At 47.6% G+C, this 27905-nt stretch overlaps 1 protein-coding gene across 2 annotated transcripts in view; it reads right to left on the minus strand.

Annotated features, from left to right (window-relative positions):
* Znf395 (zinc finger protein 395) overlaps positions 1 to 8480 on the minus strand; it is a 55360-nt gene extending 46880 nt beyond the window's left edge. For both annotated transcript variants that reach the window (XM_045131377.1, XM_045131376.1), the window contains exon 1: positions 8350 to 8480. The gene's annotated coding sequence lies outside the window, so the exon portion shown is untranslated. The remainder of the gene's footprint in view (positions 1 to 8349) is intronic.
* Positions 8481 to 27905: the final 19425 nt, after the last annotated feature.

Below are 27905 nucleotides of genomic sequence, written 5' to 3' on the forward strand. Positions count from 1 at the left end.
CCCACCTGGCCATTTCAGATGACTTTGAACCATGGTTTACTGTGAAATAAGTGATCCCTCCTAGCTCCATGCCACTAGCAAATATGATAAACATTTCCCCTGCATCTTCACCCTCAATGCTGGAAAACTTTTGAACTGATCAAAGCCAAGAATAGACCCCTATGGCACGTAAATTCAGACCTCTTTCCAGGCTGACTCAGCGCCAATAATTAACAGGTTTTGCATATGACTGTCAAACTAAATTAATAACACCACACAGCCCACATTTTACCACCTATGATTTAATATGAACAATCATGTCTTTGAAAAAAATAACACTGTTACTTTACTAAAGCCAAAATGTAGCAGAGTCGCTGCCTCACCCCTTCTTAACCATCATATAAAACAGGAAATGGATTTGACAGGACTCAGCTGACTTTTAATTACCCCTGCATTCTGCAGCCCACATTGTTAAACAAAATGCATGAGAGCTACAGCTGTTTTGGTTTGTTTAGACACTGTAGCCCAGGCTGGACTTGAACTTGCAATCCTCCTACCTCAAACTCCCAAGTGCAGGGATTATAGGCTCAAACTACCATGTCTGGCTTGTAAAAACAGTATGTTTCTCCTGCCTATAAAAAGCCCACCTCTTCCCTTTAAAAAGCCACCTCCTGAAACCCTCCCAGGGGTAAAGAACGAGAAACAAGAAACGGCTCTTCTCTTACCACTGACTCACGAAACCAAAGCTACTGAGAGTCTAATGTCATTCAGCACTTGACAGCGGTGACTCACATCTCACCAGGTTATTACCCCAACATCATCCTCGGAGATACGTGCCCAAAGTCACCAGCTAACCACCACAGTCAGAAGTGCGAAATGGAGATGCTTGAGAGAGAACTTGGAGTCAGGAAGTGTACCTCAGCCTTTGATCCCAGCACTTGGGAGGCAGAAGTAGGATTGCTGTGAGTTCGAGACCAGCCTGGGATTACAGAGTGAGTTCCAGGTCAGCCTGTGATAAAGTAAGACCCTACCTTGAAAAAAAAAAAAAAAGAAGTGTGCCTCCCTCTAAAGGATATGGACTAAAGCCTGCTCTAAAGAATACCATTCCAAGGCTGGAGAGATGGCTTAGTGATTAAGGCACTTGCCTGTGAAACCTAAGGACCCAGGTTCAATTCTCCAGGTCTCAAACAGCTGCTGATGGTGCCACATAGTCCCTGTCTGTGCAGCGTCTCTCCCACACCTGCTTCTCCTCTTGCCTTTGGATACAGGAGTGACTCAGACAGCCAGGACAATCCTGAGTTCCTTATATATACCTGCAAGCCCATTTTTCTAATAAGCCAATACTCACAGGTTCCAGTGATTATGACATGGACATATAATGGGGAACACCATGGTTTAACTAACTAAACCATCTCATCAGGGGAAAATTCCCCCTACTTCAGTATCTATGGAGATAAGGCCCTATATCTCACCAGCCCTTCACATTATAAGATTATTCCCCAGCAGAAAATACAGTTGGATGTTGTTAGACAACTAAGGTATGCCCAAGAAATGACCACAGTGCTGGTACTAATGTGTATCTGTACAATATTGGCAGTATAGAGTACAAGAGCCCCTGTGATGCATGCTGTTTGGGGGACAGAGTGGCTTCATACAGAATGATGAAGTCATTGTCCTCAGTTACAGATATTGGTGGTCTAGGAGAGAAAGGAAATGCCAGGCAAAGATGCAATAAATGAGCCGGGCATGGTGGTGCACACCTTTAATCCCAGCACTCGGGAGGTAGAGGTAGGGAGATTAGCATGAGTTCAAGGCCACCCTGAGACTCCATAGTGAATTCCAGGTCTGGGCTAAAGTGAGACCCCACCTCGAAAAACCAAACAAAAAAAAGATGCAAAAAATGGGGCTGGAGAGATGGCTTAACAGTGAAGGCACCTGCCTGTGAAACCTAAGGACCCAGGTTCAATTCTCCAGGTCCCATGTAACAGTGCACAAGGTGATGCAGGCGTCTGGATTTCGTTTGCAGTGGGTGTGCCCATTCTCTCCCCCACCCCCAATGTGTGTCTTGAATAAATAAATAAAAATTTTTTAATTAAAAAAATTCTATACCAATACCTCCAGGCCCTACCTAGCAGCTTCCTCACAAAGTGCTGGTTACTTATCTAAAACAAATTCACGGGCTGGAGAGATGGCTTAGCGGTTAAGCACTTGCCTGTGAAGCCTAAGGACTAAGGACCCCGGTTCGAGGCTCGATTCCCCAGGACCCACGTTAGCCAGATGCACAAGGGGGCGCACGCATCTGGAGTTCGTCTGCAGTGGCTGGAGGCCCTGGCGTGCCCATTCTCTCTCTCTCTCTCTCTCTCTCTCTCTCTCTCTCTCTATATATATATATATATATATATATATATATATATATATATATATATATCTGCCTCTTTCTCTGTCTGTCACTCTCAAATAGATAAATAAAAATAATAAATAAAACAAATTCACTACTCACAAATATCTTAGAATCCAAGGGAAATAGCTAAGTTGGTTAAAGTGGATCTGAGTTTGATCCCCAGAACCCATGCAAAAAAAAAAAAAAAAGCCATGCATGGTGGCCCACTTGTAACCCCAGTGCTGGGGAGGGAGGGAGAGACAGGTGAATTCCTGGGGTTCACTGGCCAGCCAGTCCAGCCTACTTGGCAAGCTTCCAGTGAGAGAAATCTTATCTCCAAAAAAAAGAGGGGGCTGAAGAGATGGCTTAGTGGTTAAGGCACTTGCCTGCAAAGCCTAAACACCCAGGTTCAATTCCCCAATACCCAAGTAAGCCAGACACAGGATGGCGCATGTGTCTGGAGTTCTTTTGCACTAGCTAGAGGCCCTGGCATGCCTATTCTCTCTATGTGCCTCTTTCTCTCTCTCAAACAAATAAATAAAATATTTAAAAAATAAAAATGGGGGCTGGGAAATAGCTTAGCAGTTAAAGGCACTAGCTTGCAAAGTCTGATGGCCCAGGTCCAATTCCCCAGTACCCATGTAAAGTCAGATGCACAAAGTGGCATATGCATCTGGATGAGTTGTGTTTGCAGTGGCAGAAGGCCCTGGCACACCCAAATTCCTTCCTTCCCTCCCTCCCCCCTCTCTCTGCTTGCAAATAAATAATAAATACAAAAAAAATTTAATGGTGGATGGTGGGGCTGGAGAGATGGCTCAGCACTTAGGTTTGATTCCCCAGTACCCACAAAAACCAGATGTGCAAAGTGGCACATATGTCGAATTCATTTGTAGTGGCCACAGGCCCTGAGCATCCATTCTTTCTCTCTATCTGCCTCTCTCTGTCAAATAAATAAATAAAAGATCTTTTTTTAATTGGTGGATGGTGCTTAAAGAATGGCATCCAAGGTTGTCCTTGGGCCTCTCCACTCACACATCTGTGTACCTGCACACACATATTAACACACACACACACACAATCTGCCACATTCTTATCAGTGGCCACCCAGAGCCCATGACATAGATACCAAATTCCATGGCTTGGTATTCAAAGGCCTTGAAACTTGAGGTCGCAAAGCCAAATGCCTACAGGACTCAGCAGGCGATGTCAAGCAATTGGCCTGAAGCAACAGGGTGTACTGGGACCAGAACAACTGAGAACCATAAGGCCTGTCTCTTGCCCATAGCAGACAGCCGTCCCCCCGCTCAAGATAACTGCCAAGTCTACCTCTCAAAAAGAACTCCGAGGCTAGGTGGGGATGTAGTTCAGTAGGCAGAATGCCTGCCTAGCAGGCACAAAGCTCCGAGTTTGATCTCTAGCACCTCATAAACCCAGCACAGTGGCACATACCTCTAATCTCAGCCCTTAGGAGATGGAGGAGGTAGAGGATCAGAAGTTCAAGATCACCTTCAGCTACATAGCAGTTTTTTTTGTTTTTTTTTCTTTTTTTTTAATTTTTATTAACATTTTACATAGCAGTTTTGAGGCTAGCCTGGGCTATATAAGACCCTGCATCAAAAGAAAAAAAAAAAAAGCTGGGTGTGGTGGCACACGCCTTTAGTCCCAGCACTTGGGAGGCAGAGGTAGGAGGATTGCCAAGAGTTTGAGGCCACCCTGAGAATACAGAGTAAATTCCAGGTCAGCCTGAGCTACAGTGAGATCCTACCTCAAAAAAAAAAAAAAAAAAAAAAAAAACTCAGGCTGGAGATGACTTAGTGTTGAAGGCGCTTGCCTGTGAACCCCAAGGACCCAGGTTCAATTCCCCAGGACACACGTAAGGCAGATGCATAAACTGACACATGTATCTGAAGTTCATTTGCAGTGGCTAGAGGTCCTGGCACACCCATTCTCCCTCTATCTGCCCTCTATCTGCCTCTCTCTCTTTTTTTTTTTTTTTAAAGCCCCAATGCCAGAGGTTTTTCAGAACTGTTTGAAATGTTGGTGTCATCTAAACTGCATGATGTATCGCACTGGTTTAAAACATATTGTAGGCAACCCATTTATAAGCCCAACACGCCTTTCCAATCTGATGTCCCCCTTCCTTCCATCTCTTCCCCAAAGTCCTGTGTTTCACTCTTAAAGCCACAACTCCCAAGCATCTCACACAGCACCCTGAGACACTCCAAACTGTCCCAGACTGCCTTATTCCAAAGACTTTTTCCAAATCATCTCAGCGCAGATTGCTCCCTGCTTCTGTTCTGTTGTTTTGGAGTTCCATTTGTTTGTTTTGAGGCAGATTCTCACTCTAGCCCAGGCTGACCTGGAACTCACAGCAATCCTCCTGTCTCAACCGCCTTCCTGAAGGCTAAGATTAAAGGTGTGTACCACCATGCCAGGCAGTTCCCTGCTTCTTTAGCCCCAAAAGATGCTTTAACGCCTTTGCCTTGCTCCTTGTATATATCCAAGGTATATCTTATCTCTCCAACAAGACCACAAAGTATCTACCACGTTCTCATGCTTCCCGCCATCTTTACTGGAAAGTGTAGCTCGAACCCCCCCAAGCAGCTTCATAGATGCCTATGGAATGTGGAAGTTCTCCATGTAGCCTTTCAAACTGTGGGTGTCATGAACCACTAGAGTGGCTGGATCTACTTGACGGGACACAACAGTTTGTGGGTGAAAAATAATAGAACAGACAACAGAAAAATGTCAGAGGGTACTCCAAGCTAAGAGAAGTAGTTCACGTACTGAAGTTAGGTTTTTATAGACAAGATTGTGTGCACCATGCAGTGATGTAAATTTTATTTCTCAATGTAGGTCACAGTCAAAACTGTGTGAAAAACACTGCTCTACAATGAGTAAGTGAGCTCAACCATGGCTTAATGCAATTATTTTGAGGGTGTTCATAGAGTCCCTAGAAGCAAAAAAAAAAAAAAAATCTTGAGATAGCTCAGGCATTTAATCCTAGCACTTGGGAGGTTGAGGCCAACCTGGGCTACATAGTGGGAAGGGGGAGTGAATGAAGGACAGAGGGAAGAGAAAATAGGAGATGACAGATCTGATCCTACCACCTCCAGCCCCCCAATCTCAGCCCAAGCCCCCTCTTTCCCTCCCAGTTCACAGATCCTGCATCTCAGAAACAAGTAACAGTAATTATATTCTCAGCCTATTCTGCAACCTTTTGCAATCATCCTCCAAATTCAGATGTTGCAAGTTGAGGCTTGGGGAATTTGTTCAGCAAATCACCCTAAGTCACCCTTGCAATAAGAAAGCTCAGGGAAAACAGCACCAGCTCCCCTCTGCCCACAGGACACAACAATCCTGGAAATGGACAACTGGCTGGGACTGGGTTGGATCATTCCCTACGAAAGGCAATCGTCTCTGAGTCCCACATTCCCTCCCTGTCCTTAGATCATCCTGACGTCCGTCCTTCCCCCTTGCATGAATGAGATCTCTGGAGATGGCAGAGTTCAGCATGCTTCAGAGTCTCACAATTTATGCTTTAGCAGATCCCATTCCACTTCTCTCCAGCCTCCAAGCCCACCCTCATGATTATAAAAATAAACGGCCCCATTTCCTAGAAGTCCCAATTCACCAGAGTTGCTCCTCCAACCTCAGGGTCAAATCCAGGCAATGCCATATGAATGGCAACCTAACAGGGGTAAAACAGAGGCCCTGTACATCACACCCTATGCCCCAGGTGACTCTTCCCTTTCTCCTGTGGCTGGGACAGCTCCCTACTTACCCTGAGTCCCTCTCCCTCCTCTCCCCAACACTCCACCTCCAGGGTCCCCACCAATCTCAAAGCTGCAGTTGGCTGGGACAGAACCTGAGCTTGAATATCTTGGCAAACACAAGAGACCTCTCCACGGACTGAGTGTCAATTACTTCTCTGCAAAACACACATTTCCGATTTCTCGAGTTACCAACTACAGCAGCTCCAAGGCCTTGGCATATAATCAATTTCCACAAAGAATTAATTTCCATTCATGTCTTCCCTTCATCCTTCCCCTGTCAACAGATTGTTTCAACAGTAATGTCTCTAAAAAATCCAACCTTTTTTTTTTTTTCAATAAAACCCCATCCAAACTCTCAGCACACCACAGGCACTGGTCTGTCTCCTAATGTCACTTTCAAGAACCTTTCCAAATCCTCTCCTTACATCATTCCCTGCTCTAATGTCTCCCCAGTACACCCAGAATAAAGTGCAATCCCTTGTTCTGGCTTTCTAGGACTTGCACAATCTCAACCACTGTTCCTCTCCATTTTTATCTTCCACTATTCAGGAAACATTCCAAGAAGACCAAGGCCGTGGCCTGGTCTCTAGAGAAAGCCATGCGCCTTGGCACCTTGTGGCCTGTTTCAAGGCTCTCATCTTCCAAGGCCACAGGCATGGGAAGGCCTGTCCGCGAGCTTCCTTCACCAACCTCCGACAGCACCCATTGCTACACCTGGCACTCTGACAGTTAACTGTATTCTTCCATCTGGAGTCTTATTTCACAGGGTCAAGTCTCCCTGTGTCTTCCATGAGATTATAAGCCCTGGGGAGAATCACTTCAGATATTTCTTGTATCCTTTCTCACTGAAGTGATCACTTATTTCCCTGGTCATCTTGCAAGCTTCTTACATGTTACTTCTTACTTTGGGTCCTGTCCCAGGGCCAGGACATTGTCCACATGCAGAAATTATTTCAAAACTAGTGTCTCCAGTCCTATCCCCCACCTCTAACCTTCCTTTGATCTGCTGCAGATCCTGTCCTCCAAGCACTGACTTGGGTTGCCCTAGACTCATTTGTACTTGAGATCTTAAATCATTTCTCTCCCAGCTGTAGGCTTCCTGAGGCCTTGGACTTCTGGGCATCTAAGTGTGCTGAGAACACAGAAACTCTTTGGAGGGACCTGCTGGGTTAACTAATTGCTGTGTCCCAGGCTCCTCCCGGAGCAGAAATTCTGTTTACACAGCCCCTTAGAAGGGTGTCCCCAGGCCTTTAATACCTGTTGCTTACTCCCTTTGAAGCAAACTGCCCCACTTACACCTTTGCCGGAAAGGCAGTGTTGGAAAAAAAAAAAAAAAGAAAGAAAACATTAAATTAAATTTTAAAAAGCAGTGAAGGCCTGTGGATAATATCCCTGAGCCTGGCCTGGCATCACGGGAACCCACGCCCGCTGCACATATTCCCGAGCCACAGGAAGGGGAAGGGTGGAAAACAGAAGGCACAGCTCCCCGCAAGATTCTTGGCAGGTGGGTTTCTTTAGATCTGAGTGGGCCCTAAAGAGAAGGAGCAGGGCCTGAACTCCCCCGGCAAGAAAAGAAACGCTGCCTTTGAAACTGTCTGCATACGACAAACTCCCTTCCCAGGTCCCCACCAGCGACCCTAACGTGCCCATGGTCCCTCGGCCAGGGTGAGACGAGGCCGATTTAGAACCGAGAAGGCAGCGAGGCCGGTAGCCAGAAGCGGGTCGGGGAGAGGGTGTGGGATCCGGCCGCTGGCAGGAGGGTGTGTCGCTCCCCGGCTCGCCAGCGAGGACAGGAGTGCGCGGGAGGCCGGGGACGCCGGGCAGGCGGCCCAGCGCGAATGGGGACAGGTTAACTGGACAGTCTCCGTCCTCGAGTCGACTCCCGGACCACCACTCAAAGTTGCGCAGGGGAACCTGACGGTGGGACCCCACGGCGAGGACATAAACAAGGCGGCTCACGAGAGGGCGGCCGGCCACCCCCCCCCCCCACCCTGCCACCGTGCCAAGCGCGGGCAATGCTGCAGCAGCGCCTCCGCGTCCCACCCGCCGCTGCCGGGATTGACTTCCCCGGGGTCCCCGGGCCGCCAACCCAGGCCCCGCGGGCTGTGCGGAGCGTGGGAAGTTCGCGGCCGCTCCCCACCACCACCACCACCACCAACGCCGCCGGCCCCGGGGCGCTGCAGCGGCGCCGCCAGGCTCCCCAGCGCAGCTCACCTCGCTCGGCTCCGAGCAAGCGGCGGGGGGGTGTTTGGGGAAGCTCCCGTTCGGACTGCTCGATCCCGGCTGCAGCCGCCAGGCCCTGCCCGCCCACCGGCGCGGCCCCGATCCCGCTGTCCTCCCGCCCAGGCTCAGTTCGCGCCCACCTGGCCGGCCTGCCCTCCCTCCTTCCCTCCCTCCCCGGGACACTGCGCTCACGTACGCGGCCACGGCCACAACCCGGCCCGGATTCCCCGCCCGGGAAGGGAGCGGAGGAGCCGCCTCCTCCCCCGCTAGCCCGCGATCCGAGGGAGCGAGCGTGACTTGGGGACACACCCCCCCAACACACACCCCTGCCGCCCGGACCGCGCGCGCTCCCCTGTCCCCGGGACCGCGCGCCCGCGCGCATCCCGGGTCTGCCACTCGCGCGCGCGTCCCACCACCACCCCACCCCCAGCTGCCTGCAAACAGTCGGCGCTCAATAAGTGTCTGTGAACCACTCTTGGAGCACATGCGCACTTGAACGTGACCGAGTTTTGACCCCCCCACCCCCCACTCCCACCCCAGCTCCCGCGCCCCCCCCCCATATAGGCAAGGGACAGCTGCAGCCTCGAACCAAAGCAAACTTGAGCGCGGTCTCCTTTTTTTATTTTTTCTCCTCCCCACTGAATCGCGAACCCAGCCAAAGTTTTTCGCTGTTTTTTCTTTCTTTCTTTTTTTTTTTTTTTTTTTTTTTTTTTTTTTTTTTTTGCAGGCCTGGCTCTGGGACAGGTTTCTGCGAGAGAAACCGAGCTCGCCCCCAGGGCGGGAAAGGAAGCCAGGAAGCTCCCAGCGCCCTGGACCCGAGCCTGGCTGCGGGGAGAGGGGAAGATGGGAGGGCGGCGCAGCCCCGGCGCCCCGAACCCCGAGCCCGCGCAGCCAGCAGGCGCGCGAAGACGGAAGCGCTGCGAGTCACCCTTTCCATTTTCCTCCTCACCCGGCGTCTTCGCCCTCCGCCCCCCACCCCCACCCCACACCCACCCACCAGTTTCATGACATTTTCACTCGTTTGCAGTTTGTAACGTGAGGCGTCATTTACTGTTTCTGGAATTAAGCGGGAGAAAAGTTAACTATTAGCCTCCAAGCCTTATATAAACAATACCGGTTGCTTTTGGCACCGTTAGGCGCAGCCCTTTGGATAATTTGTAACAGGGAGAATCGAAGCTATTCCATTGTGTTGCTCTATGTTTTTCCTAGATAAGACCATTGCCATAGGGGCGGTGGGGGACCCTGCGTCTATGTGTGTGCATATATATTTAGAGTCAAGCAAATTTAGTGAGAAGAGGAATAATAATTCTCTACACACACACACACACACGTTTTAAAATATTTTCCGTGATAATTTTTGTTTTGTTTTTGGAGACAGGGTCTCACTCCGTGTTTTTTGTTTTTTTGTTTTTAATTTACAGTTCACTTCTACTTGGAGGCCTGCTATTTTGCTCTCAGAAGCAGTGGAAGTTAGACAGGACCGTGTACAATCCTGATTTAACCGCTGTCCTACCTTTGTGTCTTCTGTGGGTTCAGCTCTGGGCACCAGGTTTTTAAGAGGAGATCAAGTAACATAGAGACAGTTACTATCTCCCAGCAAATAAATAATATGTCTCCCCTCTCCACCCCACCCCCGTAGTCGCCTGCTATTTATTAAGAAAACTGTCAAACTACAATCAAAATTACTATAGGAGCCTGGTTCCCAACTAGGGATGATTTGGCCCTCGGGGGACACTTAGCAATGTCTGGAGACTTTTTGTTTGTTTGTTTGTTTGGGTCTCACTGTAGCCCAGGCTAACCTGGAATTCCCTACGTAGTCCCAAAGTGGCCTCAAAGTTGTGATGATCCTCCTACCTCTGCCTCCCGAGTGATGGGATTAAAGGTGTGCGCCACCATGCCCAGCTAGACATTTTTTTAAATATTTTATTTATTTGTTATTTGAGAGACAGAGAGAGAGAGAACTCCAGACACATGTGCCACCTTGTGCATCTGGCTTACATGGGTACTGAGGAATCGAACCTGAGGCTTTAGCTTCTCAGGCAAGCGCTTTAACCGCTGAGCCATCTCTCCAGCCCTTTGGGGACATTTTTGATTGTCTCCCTAGGGAGGGGTTTCCCATTGGCATCTAAGATGACAAAAGCCAAGGATACTGCCAACATCCTGCAGTGGACAAGACAGCTCCATGACAATGAATGACCTAGTCTAAAATACCAGCCATGCCCGCTGTTGAGAAAGAAGTACCCTATAAGATAACCCTGCTAAGGGTGTAATCCTCCCAAGACTGGTTCTGAATCTTCAACTTCCATCCTCAGGAAACAGCACTGTTTTGCATTAAGAAGAACACAGCCCCGCGGGGGTCGCAGCAATGACTTTAATACCCAAAGCCTTCCCTTAACGTGGAAATGCAGATTGGAATTTTTATATTTTAGTATTGAAGGAGAAAAGACAGTCCCTACGTAGTTGTGTATTTCCATCTGTAACCAAACACTTCTGTGTGTATCCCCTGAAGTCTGCAATGTAGTTCCTGCCCCCAAGGAACACATTGCTTCCTTGGAAGATTACCCTGCAGCACCAATTATGGAACAATACAAGATAACATATAATTAAGCGTTAATTACGGCCCAGGGACTAAGGTGGCTCAGAGGAAAGGGAAATGAGGCTTCATAGCAAAACTCAGAGTTCGGGAAATGTTTGTTAAGTTATGTGACACTTTCACGCCCAAAGTAGGCTGAACTATAGCTAGAACATAAACTCCATTATAGGACTGAAATCTCTAGGATTTGTTGTACCTGGTTTTGAATTTACTTTTCTTTCTTTCTTTTTTTTTTTTTTTTTTTTTTTTTTAGGTAGGTCTCGCTCTACCCAGGCTGACCTGGAATACACTATGTAGTCTCAGGCTTTTCTTGAACTCACAGCAATCCTCCTACCTGAGTCTCCTAAGTGCTGGGATTAAAGGGATGTACCACTATGCTGGGCAGGTCTGGCACTTAAAATCTAGTCATTACTTCAACAACTACTTGTTAAATATCTGGGGCCCTCCAAGTAGGCTATAAGCTTCCAGAGCTCAAGAGTCTTCCATTGTGAGCCCTTAATAAATTCAGAGTGCTTGGGAAATAGTAAGTGTAATTATAACAGGAATAGCAGGGCTGGACAGACAGCTCAGCAGTTAAAGACGCTTGCAAAGTCTAATGGCCTGGGTTTGATTCCCCAGTACCCATGTAAAGCCGCATGCACAAAGTGGTGCATACATCTGGAGTTAATTTGCAGCAGCAGGAGGCCCTGGCCTACCCATTCTCTCTCTCTCTCCCTCTCTCTCTCAAATAATAAATAAAACATTTTTTTTTAATATCTAGCACTCAGGAGGCAGAGGTAGGAGGATCTCTGAGTTTGAGGCCACTCTGAGACTATATAGTGAATTCCATGTCAGCCTGAGCTACAGTGAGACCCTACCTTGGAAAACCAAAATAATAATAATAATAATTTTTTTTAAATCAGGGAAAAGCCAGGCATGGCACACGCCTTTAATCCTAGCACTCAGGAGGCAGAGGTAGGAGGATTGCCATGAGTTCAAGGCCACCCTGAGACTACAGAGTGAATTCCAGGTCAACCTGGACTAAAGTGAGACGCTACTTTGAGAAAGAAAAAAAAAAAAGAAAGAAAGAAAGAGAGAGAAAGAAAGAAAAGGAGGGAATAATATTTTAGAAGATCTCGAGGGCCTTCTGCTGAGTAGATATAATGAGTGTCATGGAACTGATGAGTGCATGTAAGAGTCATGCAGCCAATGTCACTGACCTGGCTCTCTACCAGCTGGCCCAGTTATCCATCTGTCCTGCATAACAGATCCCAGTCTGCTTCTATTTAGTGGATTTCATCCCAGTCTAAGCCAAAAAGAGTTAATGAACATAGTACAGTAGCTGGTAGAAATTTAGTGAAACCCTTTGATGCATAGGTAACTTGCTGTTAAAATGTTTGAGTCAGACCATTTGTTTAGGACCAAGCTCAGTAACATTTTCACAGCCCTTCCCTTCTCTCCGTTGGCTCCGCCTGCATACCATCAGAGCTAGACAGCTCCTCATTGTGTGCTTTTATTGGTGTTTTCATTCTGTGCTTTCATGTCAAGCAACAATTTAAGGCTATAACTTTGTGTTATAAAAAAAAAAAAAACTAAACAAATACTTAAAAAAAAAAAAAAAAGATGGAGGGCTGGAGTGATGGCTCAGCAGTTAAGGTGCTTGCCAATAAAGCTTAATGACCCAAATTTGATTCCCCAGTACCCATGTAAAGCCAGATGCATAAAGTGGCACATGCATCTGGAGTTTGCAGTGGCTAGAGGCCCTGGCATGCCCATTCTCTCCCTACCCCCTCTGTCAGATGTGATGATGCACGCCTTTAACTCCAGCCCTCAGAAGGTAGAGGCAGGCAGATTGCTGTGAGTTGGAGGCCAGCCTGAGGCTACACAGTGAATTCCAGGTCAGGATGGGCTAGAGTGAAACTCTACCTCAAAAAAACAAACATGCAAAAAAGATGGAGCTGGGGAGATGTGTCAGTGGTTGAAGGCAGTTGCTTGCAAAGCCTGCTAGCCTGGGGTTCCATTCCTCAGCACCCATATAAAGCAAGACTCAAAATGGAACGTGCATCTGGAGTTTGCAGCCACAGGAGACCCTGGCAGCGACCCTGATTACACACACCCACACTCACACACTACACATACTTGGATGCAAGTAAATAAATAAAAGGCTAGGCATGGTGGCTCATGCTTTTAATCTCAGCCCTTGGGAGGCTGAGATAGGAGGATTGCTATGAATTCAAGGCCAGCCTGAGACTACAGAGTGAACTCTAGGCCAGCCTGGGCTAGAGGGAGACTCTAACTCAAAAAAAATTTTTTTTAAAGCCGGGCGTGGTGGCACACGCCTTTAATCCCAGCACTCAGGAGGCAGAGGTAGGAGGATCGCCATGAGATCAAGGCCACCCTGAGAATTCAGAGTGTATTCCAGGCCAGCCTAGACTACAGTGAAACCCTACCTTGAAAAACCAAAAAGAAAAATAAAAAAGAAAAGAACTTCCCTTCTAGTTTTTAGGAATCATACAAGAATTTGGGAATCATCCTTAACTCATTTCTTCCTTTCCTTCCTTCCTTTCTTCCTTCCTTTCTTCTTTCCTTCCTCTTTCTCTACAAACTCTCAGAAAATTCTATTCCTGACTAATGTCCTATTTCCAGCACAATTACCCTAGTGCAGCTACCATCCCTCCAGCTGGACTTCTTCAGTCAGCCCCTGACTCCCTCTCTGCTGTCTCTAGTCTCTCTAACACCCCAGCAGCCACTGGGATCCTCTTAAAACCTAAGTAAGATTGCATCACTCTGATTAAAAACCTCCAAGAGTTTTCCATCCCTTCACCACAAGGCCCTGTGTGATCTTGGCTCCAAGCAATTATGGCCCCTCCTTCCACATTGGCCCCTTGCTTTTCCTCCAAGGTGCTACCACCTTGGCTTCTCCAAGACTGTTCCTTTAGACTAAAATGATCTTCCCCCAGACATCCAGCATTTGCATCAGGTCTCTGCTCAAATGCACCTAAAAAGGAGAGACATTCCTTCCAGTGTACCTAAATCCTTCCCACCCAGCCATCCCTTCTCCTTACTTGGTTTCTCTTTGCACTAATCACTACCTGACAATCTGTCTCCGTCTGCTTGGTTCCAGTTCAGTGAGAACAGCGACTTTATGTGGGCTCACTGTCATAGCCTGAGCTTCTAGGACAGTGCTCAGCATGGAGCAGACATACAGCAAATAACCAGGAGTCAAGGGCCTGGTTAGATAACCAAAAAGTTGCTCAGGAGCCTGGCATGGTGGTGCATGCCTTTAATCCCTGCACTCAGGAGCCTGAGTAAACCCCATGGGGATTACCTGAAACCCCACTGAGGAGGGTCCCCAGCAGAATGGGGCAGGGAGGAGGGAAAAGAGGGTGCCAACACATTACGTATCCATACAAAATATGTTGTAGGGCTGGAGAGAGATGGCTTAGCGGTTAAGCGCTTGCCTGTGTCTCAAGGCTCGATTCCCCAAGACCCACGTTAGCCAGATGCACAAGGGGGTGCACACGTTTGAAGTTCATTTGCAGTGGCTGGAGGCCTTGGCACGCCCACTCCCGATCTCTGCCTCTTTCTGTCTCTGTCTGTCGCTCTCAAATAAATAAATAAAAATAAAATAAAAACAAAAAAATTTTTCAAAATATGTTGTAAATTATAATAACAACATTTTAAAAATTAAAAAAAGAGAGAGAGATAGAGAAAGAATGAGATAAGAAGATCACCATGAATTCAAGGCCAGCCTAGGCCATAGAGTGAGTTCCAGGTCAGCCTAGGCTAGAGTGAGACCTTGCCTTGGGCTGGGGGGAAGCTGTTCATGAGTTAGATCCGGGATCCAGACCCACTACATTAGTTTCTAGAACTCCTTCCAGAATTTGCTCCCAGAAAGCAGTGCACCAGGATCCCAGCACTTGTTTGGGGCCGGGCTTCCCATCCAGGCTCTAAGTACAAGCTTCCTTGTCAACCCTCTGGACCAAGGCTCCGAGTTTCAAATGGAAAGAGGAACACTGCTAATTTTGCATGGGAAACATATTTCGTGCATTTCTTCTGGTTGAGAACACCAAGTGGATGAAAACCGGCCCCACACCTGTGGAAAGCACTCACTCTAAGAAGCACAGGTCAGGAATTCTAAAGAGAGAGTGGTTTTGTAAACGAATATGCCCGCGGCAGTGACATTTCTGGATCTCCTCTCTCCAGCCCTAAAGGCTCCTCTGAGGGAGATTGGATTCGCATTCCTTTGAGGAGAGAGGGTTGACAGGAGGTTGTTCAAAGTTTAAGGGTATCCCTGAAGTGCCTGGCTTGGATCTGCATGGTGACACTTTCACTGGATGAGCTCCCACATGTGGTGAGGGCTAGGCCAGAGACACCCAGGGAACACATACTTCCAGATCTGTGTCCACTGCCTCCTTTCCCCGAAACTGTAGATCTGAGCAAGAGCACATATCCAGGGAAGGAGAAAAATGAACATGGAACAAGTGGCCTACTAACTCTAAGTGTGAAAGCATATGTAGGCAGGGCAGGCTGAATGGGCACTTCTGGGTTTCCCTTTTTATACTCCCGTGGTTTCTATGACACAGGAAATCCATTCAGGACAACCCTGCCTGCTTTCTAGTGAAGGCAGGGGGGGAAAAAAAAAAAAAAGGAGGGATATAAATTGTGTTTTCTTAGTGCTTGAAGCAAGATGCTAAAACCCAGAAGAGGACCATTTTGAAGATGGATCAACGGTGGCTTTTCTTACTTTGAGCCCCAGGGGAGGTATAGTGACGGCTCCTGATGGAGTGAAAAGCCAAGGGGAAGAGTTCTACACCACCTTCGGATGATCTGAACACGGCTGTCACACTGGAGCTTCCCAGATATGTGGCAAAAACACCAATTCAGGTTGACTCAACAGATGCCACTTGTGTGCCTCTCAGTGTCTCTGGGGACCCTTCACCATTATACCCCAGGAAGGAAGAATCTTCTTGTAGGTGACCCCTAACAGCCTGCCCACCGTGAGGGAAAGAATTCAGAGCTATGTAAGACATGCAACATTGCATTGGATGTGGCTGGTCCCCTAAACCTCATGTTTTGGAGACGGCATTCCCAGTATGGCCATATTAAGAGGTGGAAGGACTTGTAAGGGTGGAGCCTTATCATTAGGTAGACTCAGTGAGAGAGAGAGAGAGAGAGAGAGAGAGAGAGAGAGAGAGAGAGAGAGAGGGAAGAATTTTTGCCAGTAAATTATTTAAAATTGGAAGGTGATCAAAATTTTAGACCTATCTGTCTAGGTTGAAACTCAAAGTTGAGGTGAGAAAAACTGGGTCTTTGTTTTGTTTGGAAAATGGAATAATCAAATACTTGACCAGAAGGCTGAGTCTGCTTCATAAAATATCTAATCACCACACGGATTGTCTTAACCTGCAATTCATCTGGCATTAGGCCACGTCCTGCTTTAGGCACCCTTCTAATACATTGGAATGGAAGCGCTATGAATTATTAAAATCCTATTCAATTATCCTTTGGTATTGCCCACCTGGGAACACTCAGATTTTCCAGTGCTTATCTCGGACACAGGCTAATCTCACCGTTTTCTCACTTATATGCTGTTGATTTACCAAATCCCACCTCTCTCTATCTCTCTCTCTCTTTCTCTCTTTCTCTCTTTCTCTCTCTCCCTCCCTCCCTCCCTCTCTCTCTCTCTCTTTCTCTCTCTCTCTCTCTCTCCTCTCTCTCCCTCCCTCTCTCTCTCTCTCTCTCCCTCTGTAATTGGCAGCCTTCAATGACTCCTGGGGGCAAGAAAAATAGCTTGCAATAAAGTTCTCTATAGTTCAGCCCTCAGGGGTGGGGCCGAAAACCTCTGTACCCCCTCAGATTGTACTAAGCGGTCACAACTCTGATGTGTCCCACCATGTGCTGTGGCTTACCTCATGATCAAAACTAGTGGTCACTAGGCATGGTAGCACACACATTTAATCCCAGCACTCAGGAATTAGAGGTAGAAGGACTGCTGTGAGTTCAAGGCCAGACTGAGCTACAGAGTGAGACCCTCCCCCATTGAATAAAACAGAAAAATAGGGCTGGAGAGATGGCTTAGCAGTTAAACACTTGCCTGTGAAGCCTAAGGATTCCAGTTCAAGGCTCGATTCCCAGGACCCACGTTAGCCAGATGCACAAGGGAGCGCACACGTGTGGAGTTCATTTGCAGTGGCTAGAGGCCCTGGCACACCCATTCTCTATCTATCTATCTATCTATCTATCTATCTATCTATCTATCTATCTATCTGCCTCTTTCTCTCTCTGTCAGTCACTCTCAAATTTTTTAAGTTAAAAAAAATAATCAAACAAAAAACCCTAGTTGTCCAAAGAAATTTTTTGACCTTTGACACTAACTAGCCTTTTGTAACTCCCTCTACTGATTTTGCAGTGAATACTAAAGAGCCAAATGACGCAGAAGTCACTGCTATCAGGTATTTTGGCATCCATCCACTCGCCTCGTTCCCAACAAGCAAATCTCCCACTTGGCAAAAGTGGGTTACTGCTGTGTGCTGGGGAAAAGTGCAGGAGACGGGGTGCCCATAGCACCTTCAGTAACTTAGGAGGGTTGTGAAATGGTGATGGGAGACTTATGAAGCCAGGGAGACACAGCCAGGAGAAGCAGGCCACTTTGCCTCTTTTCTTCCTGTCCTCCACCGTCATGGTATGTGCTCGCTTCCGTTCCTGCCACGTTCTCTCACCAGACTTGCACAATCAAAGAACCGACCAACATACAAAACTGTCCTACACCCCCCCACCACCAAGCAGTGATAATAAAATAAGGTGTACATTCCAAGAGGAGAGCTAGAAGGACCAAGCTATCCCATGGTCTGGCATAGGTATTGGTGCTACATTACACACAGCCATGATCATCTTAGCCTATCACCAGTTGGGCACGTTTAACTGAAAATCTGACTATTATATGCACTAGTAGGTAAACCTCTTTTATTTATTTATTTTCATTTTTTATTGACAACCTCCATAATTATAAACAATATCCCATGGTAATTCTCTCCCTCCCCCCATTTCCCCCTTTGAAACTTCACTCTCCATCATATCCCCTCCCTCTCTCAATCAGTCTCTCTTTTATTTTGATGTCATGATCTTTTCTTCCTGTTACGATGGTCTTGTGTAGGTAGTGTCAGGCACTGTGAGGTCATGGATATCCAGGCCGTTTTGTGTCTAAAGGAACACATTGTAAGGAGTCCTACCCTTCTTTTGACTCTTACATTTTTTCTGCCACCTCTTCCGCAATGGACCCTGAGCCATGGAAGTTGTGATTGAGATATTTCAGTGCTGAGCACTCCTGTCACTTCTTCCCAGCACCATGATGTCTTCTGAGTCATCCCAAGGTCACTGCCATCTGAAAAGAGAAGTTTCTCTAACCAGTGAGAGTAGCATTAATAGAAGGCCATGAACATTAAGAGAAGTGCTTACTGGGCAGTTTGGTGAGCATAGTATACACTTTTAGCCAGACAGCAGCAGACGTTACATCCATAGGGCTCATGAATACCCCTGTTGCAGGATTTCAGTATCAGGGATATATTTACTCCCATGGAGCAGGCCCCCAGTCAAATTAGAGGGTGGTTGGTTTCCCCCATAACAGATGTGACACTATTGTACCAGTTGTCTCATTTGGCCTGGCTGGCCAAATATAAGGCTTACAGTATCCACTGTTGTAAACCTCTTTTATAATAAAAAGAAATGGGGGCTGGAGAGATGGCTCAGTGATTAAGGCACTGCCTACTAAGTCTATTGACTTGGGTTCAGTTCCTCAGTCCCCACATAAAGTCAGATACACAAAGTGGCTCATGTACTTGGAGTTGTTTGCAGTGACTAGAGGATCTGGTGTGCCCATTCTCTCTCTCCCTTTCTCTCTCTTTCTCTCTCTCCCCTTGCAAAGAAATAAGTAAAAATATTTTTAAAAATATTTTGGGGCTGGAGAGATGACTTAGCAGTTTGTTTGCAGTAGCTAGAGGCTCTGGCGTGCCCATTCTTATTCTCTCTCTCTCTCAAATAAAAATATTTGAAAAAAATTTAAAATGTTTTTATGTATTTGAGAGAGAAACAGAGAGAATGAGGCAGACAAGACAGACAGATAGAATGGTGAGTGAGTGAGTACTGGCATGTCAGGGCTTCCTGCCACTGCAAAGGAACTCCAGATGCATACACCACTTTGTGCATCTGGTTTTAGGTGGATATTAGGAAATCAAACCTGGGCTGTGAGACTTTGCAAGCAAGCGTCTTTAACTGATGAGCTATCTCTGCAGCCTCAATTATGTGAAAACTTCTAATAAAATCATAATGTAAGTCTCTGTTGACATTCTTTCTTTTGTTTTGTTTTGTTTTGTTTTGTTTTGTTTTGTTTTGTTTTGTTTTGGAGACACAGTCTCCTGTATACAGGATGGCCTCTTACTCTATATGTAGATGAAGATGATTCTGAACTTTTGATCCTCTGGCCTCTCCCTCCTTAGTGAATGGGTTACAAGTGTATGCTACCTCGTGGTACTGAGGAGCGAGTCCAGGCCTTTGCACATGCTGGCAAGCACCAATTGAGCTATACATCTCCAGCCTATTTATTTTATTTTATTTTATTTTTATTTGAGGCAGGGTCTCACTCTAGTCCAGGCTGACCTGGAACTCACCATGTAGTCTGGCCTCAAACTCAATAGCGATCCTCCTACCTCTGCCCAACCATACCTGGCTAGCCTCTATGTTGATATTATATATTTTTTTAATTATCTATTTATTTGAAAGGCAGAGAGAGAAAGAGAGTAAGGGTGCCCCAGGGCCTCCTGACACTGCAAAGAAACTCCAGATACATGTGCCACTTCATGCATCTGGCTTTACGTGGATACTGGGGAATTGAACCTCAAGCACCAGGCCTTGCTAACAAGCACCTTTAACAGCTGAACCACCTCTCCAGCCCTCGACTGACATTCTTTTATTTTATTTTTAAATTTATTTCCAAGGAGACAGAGCCGGGAGAGAGAGCGCGAAAGAATGAGAATGGGACCATCAGGGCCTCCTACTGCGGCAAACAAACTCCGGATGCATGAGCCACTTTGTGCATCTGGCTTTAGGTGGGTCCTAGGGAATCAAACCAGCGGTCATGAGCCGTTGTAGGCCAGAGCCTTAACTGCTAAATCGTCTCTCCAGCCCTTTCTATTGTCATTCTTATGGGAAGGTGCCAAGGAGGAAATTAACTGCACAACACACAACAGAGTTCCCCAAAATCAGCTTTCCAAATTCCTCTCTTCAAAATCCAACTCCCACATCTGGTGTTTCTCTCTGTTTTCCTCCTTTCTCTCTTCCCCCGTCCTCAAGCTTGGTCCCCTTATCTCCCTCTTCTCAGGAGGGAGAGACAGCCTGTGCTTGAATTCTGCAGATAAGATTTGCGGAGGACCCAGCAGCTGACCACGGCAAGCAAGAATCCTCCCCTGGAAGTCAAGAAGTGGACAGGGCTTCATTCTGGACAGCACAGCTTTCATTGTTTTCTTTTTAAACTTTCACGTTAACAATGGCAGACAGCTCTGTTTCCTCGATGTGTTCCTGTTATACTTGGCTCCCCAAGCCCTCAGAATTGCCATAGCTGGCCTAGAATGTGAAAGGACCATCCATCCATGCTCTTCATGGACCACTGATCGCTTTTTCCTTGGTGACTGAACCCTGCTGTTCATTGCTTGAACTGTTCAGGAAGAAGGAAAGTGACCAGTAAGGGACTTTCTGACTCTAAGATTTAAAGATTGCAAATGCTCTCTGCTCCTTGCTGACACACCCACCTTCACATCCTTTAGTTGTAACTTAACATTATTACTAGTCTTCCTCCCTCCTCCCTTCCTCTCTCCTTCTTCCCTCTCTTTTTATCCTCATATCACTCAAAACTTGACATTAATCTTTTTTTTTTTTTTCAAGGTAGGGTTTCACTCTATTCCAGGCTGACCTGGAATTCACTATGTAGTCTCAGGGTGGCCTCGAACTCACAGCGATCCTCCGACCTCTGCAAGGATTAAAGGCATGCACCACTTCTTTATAGTAATCTTGTTTTAGAAATCTCAGTGTGCCAGGTGTGGTGGCACACGCCTTTAGAGGTAAGAGGATCTCTGTGAGTTTAAGGCCAGCCTGGGTCTACACAGTGAGTTCCCGGTGAACCTGGGCTAGAGTGAGACCTTACCTGATTAAAAAAAAAACACAAGCCGGGCGTGGTGGTGCACGCCTTTAATCCCAGCACTCGGGAGGCAGAGGTAGGAGGATTGCCTTGAGTTCGAGGCCACCCTGAGACTACATAGTGAATTCCAGGTCAGTCTGGGCTACACTGAGACCCTACCTCAAAAAAACAAACAAACAAACAACAAAAAAAAAAAACCAGTAAAAATCTTCAGTATTAGTCTGGGAATGGAGGTCAGTTGGTAGAGTGTTTGCCTACCATGCAAGAAGCCCTGGGTTTGATCCTCTACATTACATAAATAAGGCAACATGGTGGCACACACATGTATTCCAAACACCCTGGAGGTTGAGGCAGGAGGATCAGGAGTTCAAGACCATCCTCAGCTATGGAGCAAGTTGGAGGCTAGCCTGGGATATATGGTATTTTTGTTTCTAAATAAATAAGCAAACATTAAAATAAAATGATAAAATAAATATACCTCAGTCACAGCCCAGCATGTTGGCTCATACCTGTAAGCCTAGCTGTGGGAAGGCTGAAGCCAGCCTGGGCTACATAGCAAGTTTCCAATAAGTCCTAGCTACATAGCAAGACCTTTCTCAAAATAAAAAACAAATGAAAAAAACAGCAAGAACCTCAGTCTTTCTTCTCTTCCTCTTTTCAGATCATTATGGTATTCCAGGGTTAAGTGCCGTCTATCCAGCCCTTAATTTGGGCTTGTTGAATTGTGTCCTGTTTATAATAGCAATAATAATGAAAAAGAACTAGATCTACCTCTGTCTAACCACATCCATGGGACTTGCTCTTGGCATGACTCATTGTGGGAAGTGGAACACTTAAGAAGTGATAGTTGTGGCCAGCACCCAACTTCCATTATTCTCCGAGGAATAAATAAACATAGTGCCAAACTTATTAGTCAGGCTTCTTTTTAGAGACAAGTAACAGGAACTCGGTTTATGCTAGCTTAAGCAAAAAGAACAAACTTGTTGGTTTAAGTACGAAACCTAGCAGTTCAAGCCTGATACAGTGTTGGGGGTTGAACTCCGGGCCCTGTGCACGCCAGCCTAGTATCCTACCACTGAGCTACGTCTCGCCCTTGAGAACTCAAGTTTAAACATAGTGGCAATGACTTACTCTTTCTCAGTAGTTTCATTTTAGCCCCTACTTCTAAAGAGCCTCCCCTCTCCCAAAAGGACTCCCTTCGTTAGGAAGATGGTAGCTGGCAACTCCCAACTCTGGCACCTCAGTATAGCAACAGCAGTAGAAAACAAATTTTTTCTCTCCCAACAATCTCGTGTTAGTTACAGAGAAATGGATTTTGCTTGGGTTAAAATGCCCACCTTTTGGGCCACTGGTCCCAGAAGGATATGATACTATCATCATGAGGACAATTAAAATCACATGGAATAGAGGATAGATGTCTCAAGAAGAGAGACAATGGACAGATACACATATATTGAACGTATAGATGATATATAATATATAGATACACAATGACGTGGGCAGATTTTGGGAGTTAAAGGATGCATGTTCCCTTGTGGGTTTTAACTAGATGTGTGATTTCTGACAAACCACTGTCTTTGTAAGCTCTTGTGTAAAATGATACAGTAACAAATGATGCAGTAGTTTCACTGCTCTGTATTTTTCGGCTCATGAGAACTGACTTAGTTGAGAAAGACATTTGCCCGGTGTCCGTTGACCTCGATTGTATGTGAATACATTTGTGGAGCACTTTACATTTCATGAAAAGCTCTTTCACTCGCTATAGAAAATGAAGCTCCAGAGGCCGGACTTCCCAGAACACCCTCAAATGAACTTGTGTGTGTGAGACTATAGCCACGCGCAGCATGCAGACTGTATGATGAACGTGCAAATGAATCATTTCCTGGATTAAGAAGAGTGGCCAAGAACCGCTCGGGAACCACACGCATCAGGCGTGCACGTCTGTCCTAAGGCAGAGATCCCATAAACACGCCTGCACAGCCTTCCCCAAGGATCCAGGAAATTTCAGGGCCCAAGGACGGCTGTGTGCACCCATCAAGTACGGAAGTGTGTGTGCGTGTGTGTGTGTGTGTTATCCACGGATAAGCAGGGAAGTCTTTTCTTTCTTTCTTTTTTTTCTTCAAGGCACGGTCTTGCTCTTAGCCCAGGCTGACCTAGAATTCACTGCGTAGTCTCACGGTGGCCTGGAACTCACGGCGACCCTCCTACTTCTGCTTCCCGAGTGCTGGGATTAAAGGCCTGTGCCACGACGCCAGGCTTAGGAAGGTCATTTTTTTTTTTTTTTAATTAGTAAAATAAAACCACTCTGCAGGACCTCTTCGGCCAGACCTGCCCAAGGAACGCCGCAGCCCGGGAAGCCCCCTGCCCGCTCCGCGGATCGTCGCTCCGCCCCGCGTTTTCGCGCTAGCTCTCCCGCCCCCCGCCCCCTCCGGGGCTACAGCTCCCCCGCCAGGAGTAAACAAGCAGCCCGAGCCCGCAGCCAGTAGGACCTGCCCCTTCGCCGGGTTTCCTGCGCCAGCCCTAGCAACAGGCCCCGCCCCTCGAAACAGGCCCCGCCTTCCCCTCGCCGAATTCCCCAGCCCGCCCAGAGCCTCCTCCCTGGGGACCCGCCGCCCGCCCCGCCCACACGCCCACGCGCCCGAGCTCTGACCGCGCACGTGACTCGCGCTGTGGGCGTGGCCTCGACGGAGCGGCTGGGCGAGAGACGGGAGGGGCTGTGTGAGCAGGGGGGCGTGGTCACAGGCCTCTAGGCCCCGCCCAGTCCCTGCCGCCCGCCGAGGGCCTGGCTCTCCCCCAGCCCGCGCCGCACACGTGACTCGTGTTGTGAGCGGGAGGGGAGGGGGAGGGGAAGGAGAAGGGAGTGGGCGTGGCCAGGCGCCCGGTGGGCCCCGCCCCGACTAGCGTCTCAGGCCCTCGGGCCTCCGCGCAGCCCAAGCCCGCCAGCCGCGCTGGAAGTCGGTGCGGATCGGCCACCGTGGTGGTTTCTGCACCCTCACTGGATGGATCCCTCTCCCTCCCTCTTCTCCTCAGTCCCGGCTTCCTCAGTTTCCTGCCCGAGACTCAGGACCCGACATCTCCGGTGCCCCAGTGCGCACGCCTTCCCGCAGCGCCCTCCTCCCCGCCGCCCGCGCCCCGCGCCCGGCCGCGCAGACACACTTGGAAGTGCAGGACTGTGGGACGACCCGAGCCCTGTAGCTTCTCTGCCTGGTCCTATCTTGCAGTTCAGGGTTTAAGATGACTGACCCACCCAAACCCTCGGCCCCTTGCCATCCCCGCCCACTGCACCCGAGGGACAGTGCCTTTACCGCGTCACCTGGCGTCGGGCTCCAGGCAGCTCCAGGAACTGGGTCACGACGGGCAGAAAGAGACGGGAAAACCTGCAGGAGCGACGGCGCCACAGGTAGTTCATGTGGCTGCTTACTGGAGGGCGCATATGCACCTGGCTGCCTGAGTTCCACGCCGGATCCTCCACCTATCATCTTGGGAAAGTCATTTGACTTCTCTCTGCTGGATTCCTGGGGACTTTGTCAACTGGAAGTGATGGTGACTACCTGCTAGAAAAGTCCCACCGATTTCATAGCTGCATGTAGCTGTTCAGAACAGCCATCAGAGAATCACTCAGAATTGGCACTGTGCCGGTGTGGGGCTCCTTCCGCACTTTGTAATGCCTCCCAGTACCTGCCTGATGTCAAGGCAGGGAGTGATGCAATAGCAGAGGTCAGGGTGGCCAAAATGGCTGGGCCAAACTCAGCTTGAGGGTAGCCCAAGAGAGGGAGGGAGTTCGAGGCCACCCTGAGACTACATAGTGAATTCCAGGTCAGCCTGGGCTAGAGTGAGACCCTACCTCGAAAAACCAAAACCAAACAAACAAGAGAGGGAGGGAGGAGTGGGTGTTTTTTTTGTTTGTTTTTTTGAGATAGGGTCTGGCTGTAGCCCAAGCTGACCTAGAATTCACTGTATAGTCTCAGGCTGGCTTTACACTCACAATGATCCTCCTACCTCAGCCTTCTGAGTGCTGGTATTAAAGGCATACACCATCATGCCCAGGAGAGAGAGAATGAATATGAGTGGGCGCTCCAGGGCAAACAAGTTTCGGACATGAGCCACTTTGTGCATCTGGCTTTACATGGGTAGTGGGGAAATCAAACTTGGGTCGTTGGGCTTTATGGGCAAGCTCCATAACTACTGAGCCATCTCTCCAGCCTCAGAATCCTCTTTTTTAAAAAAACTTTTATTTTTTTTTATTTTATTTTTTTTTAATTTTTATTTATTTATTTGAGAGCGACAGACACAGAGAGAAAGACAGATAGAGGAAGAGAGAGAGAATGGGCGCGCCAGGGCTTCCAGCCTCTGCAAACGAACTCCAGACGCGTGCGCCCCCTTGTGCATCTGGCTAACGTGGGACCTGGGGAACCGAGCCTCGAACCGGGGTCCTTAGGCTTCACAGGCAAGCGCTTAACCGCTAAGCCATCTCTCCAGCCCAAAAAAACTTTTATTTTTATTTATTTATTTGAGAGAGACAGAGAGAGAATGAGCGCTCCGGGGCCTCCAGCTGCTGCAAACGAACTCCATGCGCATGCGCCCCCTTGTGCCTCTGACTTTCGTGGGTCCTGGGGAATCGAACAGAGCTCCTTTGGCTTTGCAGGCAAATGCCTTAACCGCTAAGCCATCTCTCCAGCCCCAGGATCCTTATTTTTAATGAAAGGAATTGTGGAGTTTCACTATCCAACTGTCTCATTTGAATTAAAGGAAGCCAGGAAAGATATTTGTCAGGGCTGTCCGGTAGGCGAGGAATAGAAGCCAAGTTTCTGCCTCAGCTGAATATTGTTTCCATGACACGGCACCGAGCTTACTAGAGTTAGGAGGAAAAACAAACTCCCTTAAACTTACAGAACGAAGGCAGGCAGATTTCAGGGCAGGCTATGAGCTGAGAGAGCTCCGTTGAGACAGCAGAAAGCTTCACAGCAACTGAAGACCACAGTGACTCTCGTGGATGGGGGAGGACTTGAGAGAAGTCCTGAGAGGGGAAGTTTGTTTGTTTGTCTGTCTTGGTGTTTAGGGGTGAAGGAGAAAACCAGTTGGGTTAGAAGAAAGGTTTGTGTTGGATCATGCTGAGACAACAAGTTGGAAGGTTAAGTTGAGGCTAAAGTTAAAGAAATTTGATGGGTTTGGTGGCTCATGCCCTTAATCCCAGAATTTGGGAGGCAGAAGTAGGAGGATTGTTGTTGGTTCAAGGCCACCCTGAGACTACATAGTGAATTCCAGGTCAGCCTGGGCTAAAGTGAAACCCTACCTCAAAATCTCAAAATACAGACCTTGGGATGACTCACAAGGCACCATGGTGCTGGAAAGAAATGACAGGAGTGCTCAGCACTGAAATATCTCTATCACACCTTCCAAGTCTCAGGGTCCATTGCAGAAGAGGTGGAGGAACAAATGTAAGAGCCAAATGAAAGGTAGGACTCCTTACAATGTGCTCCTCCAGACACAAAATGGCCTGGATATCCATGACCTCACAGCGCCTGCCACTATTACACAAGACCATCATAATAGGAGGAAAAGATCATTACATCAAAAAAAAGAGAGACTGAGAGGAGGAGGGGATATGATGGAGAATGGAGTTTCAAAGGGGAAAGTGGGGGCAGGGAGGGCATTACCATGGGATATTTTTTATAATCATGGAAGTTGTTAATAAAAAAATAATAAATTTTTTTAAAAAATCTCAAAATACAAAAAACAATAGATAAGTCAAGAGTTGGGGAGATTCCAACTAGCAGGATACATTTTGACCTTCATCTGTAGGTAATGAAGACCCCTGAGAAGAGAAAACCAAGACCAGACACCAAGGCAAGGTCTGATAGTTTGGCCTGACTTGTTTTGTGTGCAGACAGCTGCTTGCTGTATACATGTCTTACTGAATTTACCTCCACACAAAGGAAGCTCTACCAGCTAGCTTGTGCCTATTTATTTCACCTCTGAAGGCATATGGTATTTGTGTGGGAGCAGAGGAAGGAGAAGGAGATCAACAGAGTGAATGTAGTGCATCTGCTGTGGGCCAGACACTTTGACCTGCAATATCTCATTTAATTCTTAGTCTACCTTCTAACATCCTAGCAATTTCTTTTCTTTTTTTCTATGAGAGAGAAATAATTGGTGGACCAGGACCTCCAGCCACTGCGATCAAATTCCAGACCCATGCACTACCTTGTGCACATGTGTGACCGTGCGTGTCTGGCTGGGATCTGGAGAGTCCAACGTGGGTCGTTAGGTTTTGCAGGCAAGCACCTTAACCACTACGCCATCTCTCCAGCCCCATCCTAGCAGTTTTTATCAGATGGTTCAGAACCCTTCTTGCTACCAGCAGATGAGCTGGTTGGAACGTGAGCTCAGAGCTGGGGAAATAGCTCAGCATAAAGATACTTGCTTACAAAGCTTGCTAGCCTGGGTTCAATTCCCCATCATCCATGTAAATATAGATGCAAAAAGTGACACAAGCCAGGCATGGTGACGCATGCCTTTAATCCTAGCACTCAGGAGGCAGAGGTAGGAGGATTGCTGTGAGCTTGGAGCCAGCCTGGAACTACAGAGTAAGTCCCAGATCAGCCTGAGCAAGAGTGAGACCCTACATGGAAAAGAAAACAGTGACACAAACATCTGGTGTTTGCGATGTCAAGAGACCCCAGCATGTGCATACACACACACACACACATGTGCAAATAAATGAATGAATAAGTAGTTTAAAAAAAATAAACTGGGTTTAGAAGATGGTTCATTGGTTAAAGGCTC

The sequence above is a fragment of the Jaculus jaculus genome, chromosome 12, assembly GCF_020740685.1.
Source record: "Jaculus jaculus isolate mJacJac1 chromosome 12, mJacJac1.mat.Y.cur, whole genome shotgun sequence".
NCBI classification, from domain to species: Eukaryota; Metazoa; Chordata; class Mammalia; order Rodentia; family Dipodidae; genus Jaculus; species Jaculus jaculus.